Here is a 15084-nt window from a genome sequence, read left to right on the forward strand (position 1 = left end):
CGCATGCATGTGTGTATGTACATGCAATTAGACGTGTAAATATTCTTGTTACAAAATGGACTTATTCTCTAAAAATTGTTAATAAATGGGATTTTCTAATAAACAATATACTACCTTTCTAGGTTGATATAGTTACACTAACTCTGCTGTATATTCCATTTTATGGATATGCCATAATTAGTGTGCCTAATACCTTGATATTAGGCATTTAAGTTTTCAATATTTTATTATTATAAGCATTTTCTCACTGTTATCAGCAACATCTTTGGGTATTTGTCTGATTACTTCCTTAAGAGAAATTGCAGAAATAAAATTGCTAGTTTCAGATGTACAATATCAAATTGGTTTTCAGGAAAAATTGTGCTATTTTATAGTCCTCTGGTAATTTTATAAGTGTTTTTCTTCTCACATCCTTGTACAAAAAATGTAATTTATGCATATTATCAGTTCTCTATATTTTCTAATTGTGTATATAGCAAATAATGTTCATTGCTTTAATTTTTATTTTTGGCACGATAAATCAAAATCTTACTAATCTTAGTAAGCTGTGGTATATGTATACCATGGAATATTACTCAGCTATAAGGAATGATGAAGATACGACATCTCTATGGTTCTCCTGGAGAGAGTTGGAACCCATTATATTAAGTGAAGTATCCCAAGAATGGAAAAACAAGCATCACATATACTCACCAGAAAATTGGTTTCCCTGATCATCACCTAAATACAAATCTGGGAACGACACCAATTGGATATCAGACTGAGGTGGGGGGTGGGGGAGGAGATGGGGTATGCCTACACAATGAGTACATTGCGCACCGTTTGGGGAGTGGTAACACTTGAAGGTGCTGACTCGGGAAGGGGGGGGTGGGGAAGGGAGGGATATATACCTACATGATGGGTGCAATGCGCACGACCTGGGGAACAGACACGCCTGGAACTCTGACTTGGGGGGAAAGGTGGTACAGGAGCAACGTATGTAACCTGCAATTCTGTATCCCCCATAACAAGATGAAATTAAAAAAAAAAAAATCTTACTAATCCTATGATCTATCCTCTAGTGAACAAACCAAAAATGTTCTCCATAGATTTTTGTGTAATCCATTTTGTTTTCTTTCTATTTTTTTTTATTTATTTATTTTAATTTTTTTTATTCATGATAAATTATTAAGTGAACAGTGCAAGTTAAAAACAATAGTTTCATATTTTTTCCCCACCCCCCCTTTCCCGAGTCAGCACCTTCAAGTGTTACCACTCCCCAAACAGTGCGCAATGCACTCATTGTGTAGGCATACCCCCATCCCCTCCCCCACCCCCCACCTCTGTTTTCTTTCTATTATAGGTAAGAATAAATTGTAACTTTTAAATTTCTCGTTTGCTTTGTAAACATATAAAAATCAACTTGTACGAGATAGGAAAAAGATTTTATTAAATGAAAATCTATACAACTTCTCCATCTTGCTCAGAACCTCCTTCATATCATATAAATATTTAACAATATTTTTTCTTTGTGTTTATCATTTTATTTTGAGGTATAAATGTATGACCAATGTGAGATATCTATTGTGAAGAAGGAATGTAATTTTACTTTTATTTTTGAATGGTTAATTCTTTATTGTAACACAATGTTCATACAGGAAAGTTGCACACTTTTTTATTATTCCATCTTTTCTCTCTATAAACTTGTTAGTTATGTGTTCTCTTAGTATTCTTTATTGGACTCTAGAGATTACAACAGGAGTCTGCTTAGGCTTTTTTTTTGTTGTTTGTTTTTTTAAGTCTCTGTGCATGGCTAGAGTTCACAGAATATCTAGAGGCTCCCAGGTTTCTCCCAAGCCCTCTGTTGATTTTTGGTTTCCTTGCAGCAGCCCTCCTGGGTCTGAAACCTCAATCCTTAGTATCCTGCTCACATTCTATAGTTGCTGTAGGTTGATATTTGAGTTTGAAGATTTTTATCGACAGTTTTTGCCAAGATTACTTAACTTCTTTTCTAAAATATTCTTTATAAGCATGCCACCTATTAAGTTTTTCTTTTTTCCATACTATGTACGTAAGGTGCAGAGGACACATGGTTTTAAATGAAATTGCAGATGAAAAAGTCCAAAAAGCAGAAAACCAATGCATTTATTTTGTTTCTTAGCTTGAAATCTTGTATCAACTTTAAAATCTCATATATTTTTCCATGGGTGGTAATCATTATAATGTATTTAAGTTATATATAATCTTTCTACTAAGAATTATTGGGGAATGGTCACGCTTGAATGTGCTGACTCGGGGGGCCTGGGGGGAGGGGATGGAGGTATAACTACATGATGAGTGTAATGCGCACTGTCTGGGGAATGGACACGCTTGAAGCTCTGATTCAGGGGGATGGGCAGGACATGAGCAATATATATAACATGAACTTTTGTACCCCCATAATAAGCTGAAATAAAAAAAAAGAATTATAGATATGTATATTCTCTCTACCAAAACTCTTAGGTTTCATCTCACATATTTTTTGCACAGAATAGAAGAGATTTATTTCAATTTTTAATTATTAAAAACTATTTTATGTATTAAGATTCTTTTAAAAACATATACTAGACATTTTTTGTGTGTGCATGTCTTAATACTATTTCTAAAATGTCTCATTTTATATAAAGCTACTTTGGAAATGTAACACCTCTATCTGTTGAATTGATTAGCCCCAGACTTCTTTAAAAATGTGTAACACTTTTGGACTGCATGTTCTGTCTCATTAATACCTATAAATACATCCAACATAGATGTGAAGTTTGAAAGGATCAATAAAGGAACAGCAGGAGAAAAGGTTTTGCCAGAAAAGCTTTGATGGGTATTTTTTCAAGGAAGCACTTCTCTCCTGTCTGATGATATTCCATTTTACAAAGGAAGACAAAAATTTTCCCCAAGGCAATATTGTTTTTGAATCTTAACCTCATTACTAATCAGGATGTTGTTCTAGAATTTTGCTATGAATTTTTTGGAAAAGGAAATATGTTACCCTCTGACTGAGTAAAGCAAGGTAAATATAGGAATAAGATAAAGTGGGAAAAATGCAACAGGATGTAAGATATATTTTGCTTTCTTTTATCTCCTAAACACGAACTTAGGAACAAAGCACAAATGAGACAGAGCACTGTATTCATTTTATAAAATCATTTTAAAATTTATAAAATAAATTCGTGACTATTTTAAATGTGACTGAGAATAGAATAGGAAATCCTAATTTGAAGTTTTAGTAACTTAAATTGAGTAAACTTTGATATAAGAGCATCGTAAGGTCATTTGATCAGGCTACATCGGATCACAGTACACTCCCCAGTGGATAAAAGGTGAAAGAGATGAGAAACAGGGAAAAACTATAGAAAAAAAAAAAAAACCACTTCATTCTGAACTATAATTTGGTGCTCAAGTGAAGCAATCTAAATGGTGGTCACTTACTAAATAAATGGTACTTTGCCATTCCCTAAGGAAATACACGAGACAGCCGTTTGGGTATCTGAATCATACTACTGTAGCTAGACCAGGAGTGGGAAACCTTTTCATATTGGAAGACTGCATTAATTTAGCTATTATCAAATAAGGCCACATTCAAGAAACTTCAATTAGGTAAACCTTAAAATGTACATTATTTGGTAAAAATCTAACCAGTATGTACTTAATAATTTCAAAAAATGGGCCGAGTGTGGTGGCTCACGCCTGTAATCCTAGAACTCTGGGAGGCCCAGGCGGGCAGATTGTTTGAGCTTGGGAGTTCAAGACCAGCCTGAGCAAGAGCGAGACCCAGTCTCTACTGAAAAAAAAAAAATAGAAAGAAATTAGCTGGACAACTAAAAATATATAGAAAAAAATTAGCCAGGTGTGGTGGTGGTGCATGCCTGTAGTCCCAGCTACTCAGGAGGCTGAGGCAGAAGGATCGCTTGAGCCCAGGAGTTTGAGGTTGCTGTGAGCTAGGCTGATGCCACGGCACTCTAGCCTGGGCAACAGAGCAAGACTATCTCAAAAAAATAACAATAATAATTTCAAAAAATGAAAGTTATTAATTTTATAACATTTTAATGACTGTGTTGTGTCTGCTTTTTGTGGGAAAGCATTTGAATATTTGGTTGCAGCATAGAGGTTTACAGTTTAAGTCGATCCTCTAGATGGGTATCAGTCATTTGTGACCTCAAGGGTGTCTTGATTTGGGTTAGGCAGGAGAAGGTAGATTTGCAGCAACAAGTGGTTGAAAAGCAAGAAAGCATTTTTCGGGCATATTGCTGAAGCTGTGGGTATTCTACTGCATTTTTCCATATTTCAATTGGATCTTTATTAGCATCAAACAATGACTGTAAAATATCATCTACTGAGAGCTCAATCAATTCCATCTGTAGTTCTTTAGGTGCCTACATGATCTCAACTTGGGTGAGGCTGAAATGCTAATTTGAGTGTGATGTCATTATTCTCAAAGTCAGTGAACTTTTTATTGTATTTTCCAATTACTAGGTCTATAACAGCCACATATTCTCAAATGATTCGCATATATCATCCTGCTCATCAATGACCTTTGCTAGCTGGAGAAAATGTTCATCCATAATTTCCTTTTGGAGAAGAGACTCGAAAAAAATAAAGCTCTTTATGAAATGCTTGGATTTTTTTTTTTTTTTGCCATGTATCATATATAAAGTTAGTTTTACCTTGCAAAGAAATATTCAACTCGTTTTTATTTGACATGATATCACACAGAAATGCTGGATTCCTATAGAAATCTTCTTTCAGTAATTCACATTGCTGATTCTGTTCTTCATAAAATTTAATTATCTGTTCTAGCAAAGATAAAATTTTGGCTAACACCTTTCCTGTGACAGCTAATGCACTTTAGAATGATATGGCAAATCCACACTGAATACCTCATTGTTCAACTTTAGTATGTTATGAAACTGATAACTCCAGGTTGCATTTGCAGGAATATAGTTAACAACTTACAACTTGTTGCAAAGTGTCGCTTAAAATAGTAGCTTTAGCACAGAGATTTTGCTGCTACAAGATACAATGAAAAGAAATGAGAGCATCTGGATCAGTTAATACTTTTTTATTTGTGCAGTAAACCCTTCATGTTTTTCTATAATGGAAGGTACACCGTCTGTACATACACTCACTAAATTTACCAAATTCAGTCCAACTTCACATTTATCTTGAAAGTTGTTGAAGATATCTATTCCCCATGTTCTGTTCCCAAGAGTGCCCAAACCAAGTAACTCTTTGTAGCAAAGAAAATCTTCTGTTATGAGCTGAATGAAGTATAAAACCTGCGTGGAGTCAGTAGAACCCATTGCTTCATCCAAAGCAATTGAATAATAAATATTTTCCTTTTGAAGTATTGCATGAAGTTGTTCTATTAAGTTGATTCTGTCAAGCTAATTCATGCTGCCAATAAGTTATGATTCTCTGTGAAAGAGGCAGGTGTTTGCACTTGGAAACATTATAGGGGTCTAAGCATCCTACAACTTTGACAATGCATTCTTTCACAATTCCTGCATCACTGAATGGCTTCCCTTTTTTCCTGAGTATATAAGCTACTTTATAAGTTGCTTCAGTGGCATTATTGCTAGGTCTTATTGCTGCTTGAAAGAATTGTCTTTGCTTTTGTTTTTCATCTTTTAATTTCTGCAATACAACCTTTCATGCCTCTCCCTTTAATTTAAAATATTTGTGGTCCTTATGAGTGTTACAATGTTGATTAGCATTGGATTTCTTTAATGTCGATCTTGTAGTATCACAAAGCAATCAAATCATCTTATCTTTAGCAGAAACAAGAGAAAATTGCAATTCCCAATCCTCACTAAAAATCTGTTTTCTCCCTTCAGCATTCTCTCGGTCTTCTTTGACATGATGGGCTGTTAAGCAGACAGTTGTTGAGCTGTGCAACTATTCACAAATTCTACTTCAAACAGAAACACAGTGCAGTGCACTGTTGTCAAAAGCTGATAAAAGCAGACAGGCATACTCAACCCCCATACACGCTTGCCAACAAACATCATGTGCTAACAGCAGTAGTCAGGTGGGGGAAGTTAAAACTAAATCATAAGCATAGCAGCCATCAATTTAGCTCTTATGGCTTGCTAATGTTCTAATTGTGCCAGTCAATCTGGGAGGATTATTTGATTGAAATTTATTTTATTCTTTGGCACTTTAAATATGTTTATTTTAAAAATAAAACAAAAATATAAAAGATGAACACAGATGTATTGATAAAAATAAAAGGATTTGTGCTGTAAAATTTGGATTCAGCCAAAAGGCCACACTGAAGGACCTAAAAGGCCACATGTAGCCTTAAGGCCACAGGTTCCCCACCCCTGAGCTAGATATTACAACCTCAGAGGGGAAAAGAGAGATCATGGTTAGAAAATATAGAAAAATAAATATCATCTAATATATCTAGAAGCCTAAGCTTCTCCTTGCATAGGCAAGAAAAGAACAATATACTCTAAGATGCTTATGTCCCCTTAAAAGAACATTCAGCCGCAGTATCACATGCATCCCTCTCTGCCAAATGAGCTGGGACCATACTGTGGCCCACACAGGCTGTTCATGACCACATGCCCATCCTGGAAGGACCTTTACTGCCATGGCTTTTGCCCAGGCTATAAAGAATCAGGAAGAGCTGCAGTTGCTCAGATTTAGAGGGAGGAAGTCAGCAGAGACTTATCCATTGTGAAATCAATGAAAGTATAAACCTTTGAATTCCTCTTGACTTTTACTTGAATTTCCTTTACAGTATTGAGATTGTCTATATAAATTTGTATGGGCAGCCGTAACTGACAATTCAAATATTTAAAATATATGAACCATGAATTGCTATTGCTTTCATTTATCTATCTTTTCTCACACTATAACTGCAGGGTATAGAGGCAAAAGCTAACAAAATACAGTAGGTGGTAATGAACCACTTAAAATAGTAAATTTGGAGGATACCATGCAAAGACTCCTCCAACTGAATATTTAGCAACATGGTCACAATAAAATTCTAGGCAAAGAGTTGAATGTCCTAGGGAAATTAATATCATTGTTACAGCATTTTTGTTGCCTGTAGTATGTATAGAAAGGCAATTTTAAAGAATCTCCTAAAGCAAAAGTTTATTATGTTATTGGTGTAAACCTTTATAATTATGTTTGCCCAGGATCCTTAGTCTCCTTTGGTCATTTAAAATAAACATTATGGTGCTATAAAATCTTGTAACAGCTTAGACAATTGCAGTGACTTCAAAGGAAATCAATTCAGACATTGCCGAATTTTACCCAATGGAAAAATAGTCTTTTAATGCTTAATTGTATACCAAACACAAATCAGGCAGAAAAAAAGAGCAGGAATTACTTTGGCTATTTTTTTTTAAAAGGACACACACACAAAATAACTTCATTGTAGGTTTTCCATCTGTCGGAATGACAAAAAAGCCACCACCTGGCTTCCATATAGATCATTGCTCTCTCTGTAAATGTCATAATTTTCATTTCAAATCTCCACTTCAGCTGTCTATTTTCAAGCCCCCAAATAATAAATTCCCTCATACCATGGTCAAAATAAATTCCTTATCTATGTGATACTGATTGGGGACAGCCAGGAAGAAACAATCGTGGTGCATTGCTTGCATCCCAGTTCATTGTATCTGTGACACGAAAGAGCTGGAGGGTAGAGAAGTAGTAACATTTGCTTTATAGCCATGTTTAAGATACAGTGATAAAAAGCCTGCTGCAACAGTAACTAAAGTTACTAACGCTGTTAGTGTTACCACTCTTTTTGAAATAGTGCATGCCCACTTCTGTGACAAGCTAATCACAGGAAACTGGAAAGGTGACCAGTCTTGACCAGTCCTAAACTTAGCCCATAGGTTTTCCCATCAGGTGTATGTATGTTGCAAAATACCTAATTTTATTAGCATTGGTTTCCTCAGAAATAGAAAGAAATAGTAATACTTGCCTTTCTCACTACATAAAGTTGTTTTGGAAATCAAATGAAATGAAAGAAAAATGAGCATTGGAGCAATCAATGCAGAACTGATGACAAATAGAAGACAACTGAATGTGAGTTAAAAGAGATGAAAAGAGGAGAGATGTCGTGGACATCAGCAACCCCAAGCCTCCAACATTATCTTCAACCTGGGCCATGCATTTTTCCTTTCTAATTCTGAAAGGAAAGAACATTACATAAGATACTCTACAGACACCCATGAACTCATTATGATCAATGTTAACACTTGATCACATTTACTTTAGAATAATTCTATAAAAATTAAAACATTATAGATAACATTTTAAGTTCTCTTTGTTCCCCTCCCAGTCCAATTTTCTTCTCTCCCTCCCCGGAAGCAAAACTGTTTTGAAGTTGGTTTTTATCATCATATTCTATCTTATATTTTAAGAAATTTTAAGGTGTATATAATACACCTTAATGTGTATATGTGTATATAATATGTAGGCATCCATAAATAATAAATAGCATTATTTCTTAATTTATATAGATGTCTTCAGGCTGAAAGTAGATGTTTTGCTCAATATTATAACTTGGGTATCTATCTATATTAATGCATATATGTTTGTTTTATCCATTTAAACTTTATATTATTTCCCCAGGTAATATGCTGTATTTTATTCATTCCTATATCACTGGGCATTTAGATTATTTTATCACAATGTTATGATACAATTATGCACAAACTTCTGACAGCTTCTCTAGGCTTTATACCTACAAATGATGTTTGTGGATAAGCTTTGGCCCTTTTCAAGTTTAACAGATGCCAATTGTTCAAGGAATGGATGATACCAATATGCCCATCTACTTATATAGCAAGTGCTTTAGCTGTTAAATTCCATGTTGTCTGACGACATTCCTACCTAAGTTTTCTTTAAGTTAATTTTTAAAGGATCCAACTTTGGAGGGATGTTCTATTAATAGAAAGAACTAGGTAAGACATCAAGTATCTTAGTTTTTCAGATTCCATTGCTGGTGGAGAATTAATGTGGGATCTGGGTTAGACAAGCACTAGCCTGGAGAGCTGGGCTCATACAGAGAAGTTCTAATGTTGAACTGCAGTTCTGTTCTTAGGTGGTCACTCAGGAGACAGGACACAAGCAGTGGCTATAGCTGAATAATTCTAGTTCCTGCTCACTAATAGGGAGAAACATCTTCTGCTTTGCCAACCTGGCTCTCCTTGGCTCAGGATGAGGTAATTTGTGCTTGCGGTGAGTCAATGTTTATTACAGTATATATTGCCCAAGAATAAGACACACAAAGACACATATGGCCAAATGGGAGATTTTTTTCCTTAGTTATACTTTTGTTCTTTGATTTGGGGGACATCCATGGTTTGTAAGACACAAATCTTAATCATCACCTAATACATTTGGAGTAATTCATCATTCAGCTCAATGCAGAGTAAACAGTAACAATGATGATTTAGAACGTCCTGCTTCCTACTTTTCCTAAAATGAATGAAATCTCCAATTCATTTAGGGCACGTTGTGATTTGCAAAATATTTAACACCAACGCAGATAATCTGTTTGCCTGCGATAACCGTGCTTTCTTGTTTTGCCTGGTGAATGAATTCTTCCATCTCATTCAAGGCTTTGCAGAAGCATCACCATCTATGAAAACCCTTTCTTCATGCACTTCCCTTCACGTCCACCCTGTCTGCACCACAACCACAAACATTCTCTTTTATACTGTTAACACTTCAACCACTGTATTGAAATTGTGCATTTAAGTGTGTATCTCTTTAACAACGCTGCAAAAGAGACAGCATGGGACAATTAGGTAAGAGTGGAGATTTTGGAACCATCTGCTTATAATTGAGATCTGGCTCTGTAATCTGGGCAGGTTCCTCTTTCTGTACCTCACTTTTCTCATTTATAAAATGTGTATAATAATTCACCTATCACAGGGTCTTTTTGTGAGGATTAATTAGATTAATACTAGTTAATATATGAAAACATTTAGAAGGATTCCCAGAACACTGAGAGTACAATGTTATCTGTTTCTATCTTTACGTCCTTCAGGGCAGGGACTGTCTTCACCTATGGATCCAAAGAACCTGGCACTACACCTGGAAAATAAATGGTTGCACAGAAAGATGTGTTCCGTTCAGTAAACACAGATGTACCTATTTTCTGAACAGCATCTATATAGCATACATTTCATTTTAGTTGGCTTGTGTTCCATTTTTACATCAGCCTCAGACATGCCTGTTAGCTATTCTTTGTTTTGACAGATTTTTAGCTTAAGTTGTCACCTCCATGCCATGTCTGCCTGGTAAGTTATGAAAAGAGGTGGGAAGCATGATAACTTTTAACAGCAGGGAGCATCCCATTGGCAGGGCAACTGGGGACAAAGACAATTTGAAGTGTTACATTATCTTAGCTACAAGCTTGAGAAATATATTTACGTGTTCCACTAAAAGGTGCTGTCCTCCCTCAACATAATAGATGGATGTGTTCGGAGAAGACTGGATTGTCTTAATAGCTCCACATAAATTGTTATAGCCACAGGCTGTAAACAACAACAACAACAACAAAACGCTTGCATTTTAGAAGTGTTTACTTCCAAATCAGACATCTTTTGATTTCAAATAACTTATGTTAGGATATAATTCCAAAGGAAACCTATTTGTGTACATACACACAAAATACATTGAAAAGCCTCACCTCTCCTTGTCCCCCAATTAAGAAAGCACATTTTAAATGTTAGTTGTCAACAATTGGAATTGCACAGGTTCTTAGAAATAAACTTCTAGCTCTTTTTTCAGGCACTAGCTTTTCAATTAAGGTAGGGATTTATGTGGATACACATAATATGTACCTGTGACCGTTCATCCAGTTATTAAAACGGGATGGGGGAGGTAATGTCCCTGTTGAATGTTGTAGCTTGTGTCATAGGTATTTTCTAAAGATAGCCTTTTATAACTTGGGTAGATTTTGATGTGCCTAAGAAAGATATTCCAGAAATGAAATTTAAAGTTAAAATTTACCAGTTGATTTTATACTATGTACGAATTCCTGATCTCTGAACTTACAGAAAACATGTTAACTGAAAAGAGAAAAGGAGGTAGAAGCTCACAAAGATGAAGAAAGTGAGAAAAATGGAAGTTAGACTTACTGAAAACCAGGTGAAATACTTACAATGGTGTATAATTAAATTTAGATTTATACAACATGTGCTCTCATGAAAGTCTTATTCTAAGTTCATTAGAGATGATCAATTCAATATACAATGTTTTTAACCATTATTATGGCTCATGCCTTCAATCCATGCACAAAAAAACGCCACTGTAACAGGACATAAAATGGAATTCACGTTTCCCCCTTTAAAAGACCAGAGGATTTAAGAGAATGCTGAATGTTTGCAAAGTGATTTCTGAACTATTTTTATTCACAGGCAACTGTCACTTCTTTAATCAGTATATCTTCGTAGAGAAGATTTTAGAACCCCTTTAAAAGAGTATTTTAAATTGTTAAAAGACTCTAGTGTCAATCAACTGTATAATACTATAAGGTGATTTTTAAGTTGTATAAGTGCAGAAAGCTTCACTAAAGATTTAGCTCATTGTATAAACTCATGTTGGTTGCAAAACTATTTTTAAATTTAGTTTCATTGTTCTGAACAACCATTAATCTACTAATGATTTTGCTATTATTCAAAAAAGAATACATTAAAAAAGAATTCAGACTTCTCTATGAAAAATGTAGAGTATATTTGAAAAATAGATGAATTATTTTTCCATTGGACTCTATTATCATTAAAGGAATTTGATGACAATATAATTAAAATACTATAAATAGAGCTACTGTATATACAAAAGTGATTTTATTATTTAATAATTTGAATTTTGAATATTATAAAAATAAATCAATATTTTTAATAAATTCACTTCAAATTAACTTAAATTAACTTAACTAAATGATACCCTGAAATTAGAAATTACTATGCAAGGAATTTTATTATAGTTTTATTAAACATATCCTTGAAGATTCTTTACTGAAAACTGAAAGTCAATTTTCAAGATTTGTAATTTTATCAGCTTTAGTGTTAACTGCTATTACATTTTATTTTTGTGCTACTCATAGACTGACATCAAAAGATAACCAGATCAAGTTGGGTGTTAAAAAATTCAACATTCATTGGCATGCTTAAGCTATTTTTAGGGATTACATGTAAAGTTATGGATATTAGCTATAATAACATAAAAAAGACTTCGGGAAAAGTTAGCTGTTACATACAGATGCAGTCACAAATTTTTAATTTTTAATATGGTAATTAGCTTCTCCTAGAAGCCCACTGAATAAAATTACCCTTTATTTGCAATATTAGGAAGAATTTGAAGGATAGATAGATAACTGTCAATACATGTGTCTCTAAGTTGTCAAAACATTTAGATAAAAGAGTAAAATGTCAGTCCACTTTCCAGGGATTTTATCTGTTGTGACAGTCCTGACACCTCTAGACTGGCTCATGGAGAGAAAGCCCCATGTTCTCGGCTATATCATCTTAAATTCCCTAAAGAGTTCTGACAAATCATGCTGTCATTTTAACAGAGCCCTGGTGGGAAGTTGCTAGGACAGAGGGGGAGGTGTCAAACAGTGCTGTCCAGTTGAATACTGCATCCCACCCCTCCCACTCTGCACACTCACTGGTCCATACAGATGTTGCCCTGGATTTGGGCGAGGACTGGGCTGCTTCACCGTGGTTTCTTCTGGTGATCTCCCACCTGCTCAGAGTAACTGTGCACAAACTTCAGAGTGAGGAGGGCCAGGCGACAATTGAGCCAAACTCTGGCCTTAAGCCCTTTTCTCTCAAGTGTACGTCATTTTCACCAATGCTCCTGGCCATTTGTTCTTGGAAGAAGTTGGAGGTGCTCTGTAGGTCCTTTCTGCCTGACCTCTATTTCTTCTCAGATATATAGCATCAGGGGCAGACCCGGGGAGAAGTATAAATGAGGGTTCTCCTTATTGGCTTCCCTCTCTAGAAACTGTCCTCCAGAGAAGAGTTCATTTCTGACCTCTTGTCACTAGGCCAGTCTCCTTCACACCCAAGAGCTGCTGCAGGCAAAGGCCTCCACATGGGTCACGCACTCCCTTGCCAGGCAGCTGGCCAGGTAGGCTCTACCTGAGCTCTCCACTGGCAGGCACTTTTGCTAGCAATCTTGTAGCTCTGCTGTCTCCCAGAGCTACTTATCCTGCCTCACCTGGAACTAGCAAGAGCCCCAAAAGGGTGGTGGCCACTCAGTGGCTTCCTGAGGAGGGAAGCTGGTCCAGGGTGCCCAGTAGCACCTACAAGGTCTTTTCCAGGCTTCTCATCCTTTAGCATCAGCCACCTGGTATGGTGATGAAGGAGGCATTCCTGTTATCCTGTTTCCCACACACCCAAAGCTTTCTCCTCATTAGCCTGGCTTGGAGCAAATTTCTCACGGAAATATATATCCATAAGCTGGTGGGAGGAGGGGCTATTCATAGATCCATGGCATCTCAACATCTAAATCCTTTCACTGTATAAATACATCTCATATAAACCTCCGTCCTTTAAATAAACACACCTGCCTCCAAGGCCTTATTCCTAAAGCTTTATTAATCTTACTTTCTTACCTTACTGCTCCAGGCCAAGGTATATATGCAAATCATGACCTTCCACGCTCTTTGCTTAGGAGAGCATTTTCTTCTCTCTTCTTTTCTCTCCCCTCTTCTCCCCCTCGCTTCCCTCTTGTCCCTTTTCAATCATTTTTTCCCCTTTTCTTCTACCTCATCTTTCTTTTAAAACCTCTACTATTTTTAATAAACAAAGAAAAGTATGTACTGAAATTGATGAGGCATGAAGAAAATTGCTTTTAGAATGAAACCTTTCATAATGAACAATGGAAATGATCTTTCTCATTTATTAACCATGAAGATACTTCTAGATATTAATGATATGTAATATATTTTAGAAGGACTGTTTTTATAGAAACAGGAGAAAGTGTATCTCTTTGAAGAAATTCAGGTTCTAATGCAGATGACAAGTGCAAAACAAAGACGGTTAGTTACTAATGGAACAGTTCATTTGTGTGTTTTACATTTTCTCCCTGGTTTTCTCCAAAGTATAGAATTTCAGTGTTCTGAGAAGAAAAGCCAGGTGTGTTATAAGAACATATACTTTCTTTTTTTTTTTTTAACTCCATGAAATTGATTTAATGGAATATATTTGCTTTTATGCCATTTGGAGGAATAACTCAGAGAAATTGAAATTAGAAATTAAAATGAAAAATACCAGCTCCCTTCAGTGATACTTTACCTTCTTACCTGGCAGGTCCATCTCCCCTTGCATAGGTTCTGAAACTAAGAACTCCTGTGAATGTGACGTTATAATTTCCACTTGAAAATAATCTATAATATTAAATGGTATAATAAATAAGCAAAGGCAGGTAATAATAATAGATTAAAAAAATGAAAATTAAAAGAAAGGAAATAAAAAATATTGATTAACCAAGAATATCTAAATAAAAATCTATCATTCTTGGAACTTCTTCAATATTTTATAATGTAATTATTCATATGTATTCATATGTGATTCTAAAAGTTCTGTTGACTACGTCTATTTACTAGGCTTTTATAAGGAAAAAAGAAAATAACCATCTATGTCAGCTAAATATAGTCTTTTGTCATTTTATTTATTTTTATATTTTATGTCTTACTAGACTTTATTATCAAAAGATGACATGCCCACTGCTCACAGCAGCTGCAATCCATTAGCCTAATGGATTGGAATTATAGGTTGCCTTAGGAATTGCCTATTGTTTGCCAAAATCAAATGTAAGCCCTACTGTGAAAAGTCTTGACACTATCAAATGTGAAAAATGCAATGTGTTCAAGAAGATGTTAACAAAAGAGATGTAGGGCATTTGACCAACCAACTAGAAAGTAGTATGAAGTGTATGCCAAGATGAAAACTACTCATGTTTTCTCATTGTTGCTATTGTATAGAATAGCAGTTGTACACTATCATTCACCACCCAGCAGTGCTAAATGAATAATGTGTACTTACTAATTAATTTTCCCCCTTTCATGCCAAAGACTAGCCA

Source organism: Eulemur rufifrons, chromosome 7 (assembly GCF_041146395.1).
Source record: "Eulemur rufifrons isolate Redbay chromosome 7, OSU_ERuf_1, whole genome shotgun sequence".
Classification (NCBI taxonomy): domain Eukaryota; kingdom Metazoa; phylum Chordata; class Mammalia; order Primates; family Lemuridae; genus Eulemur; species Eulemur rufifrons.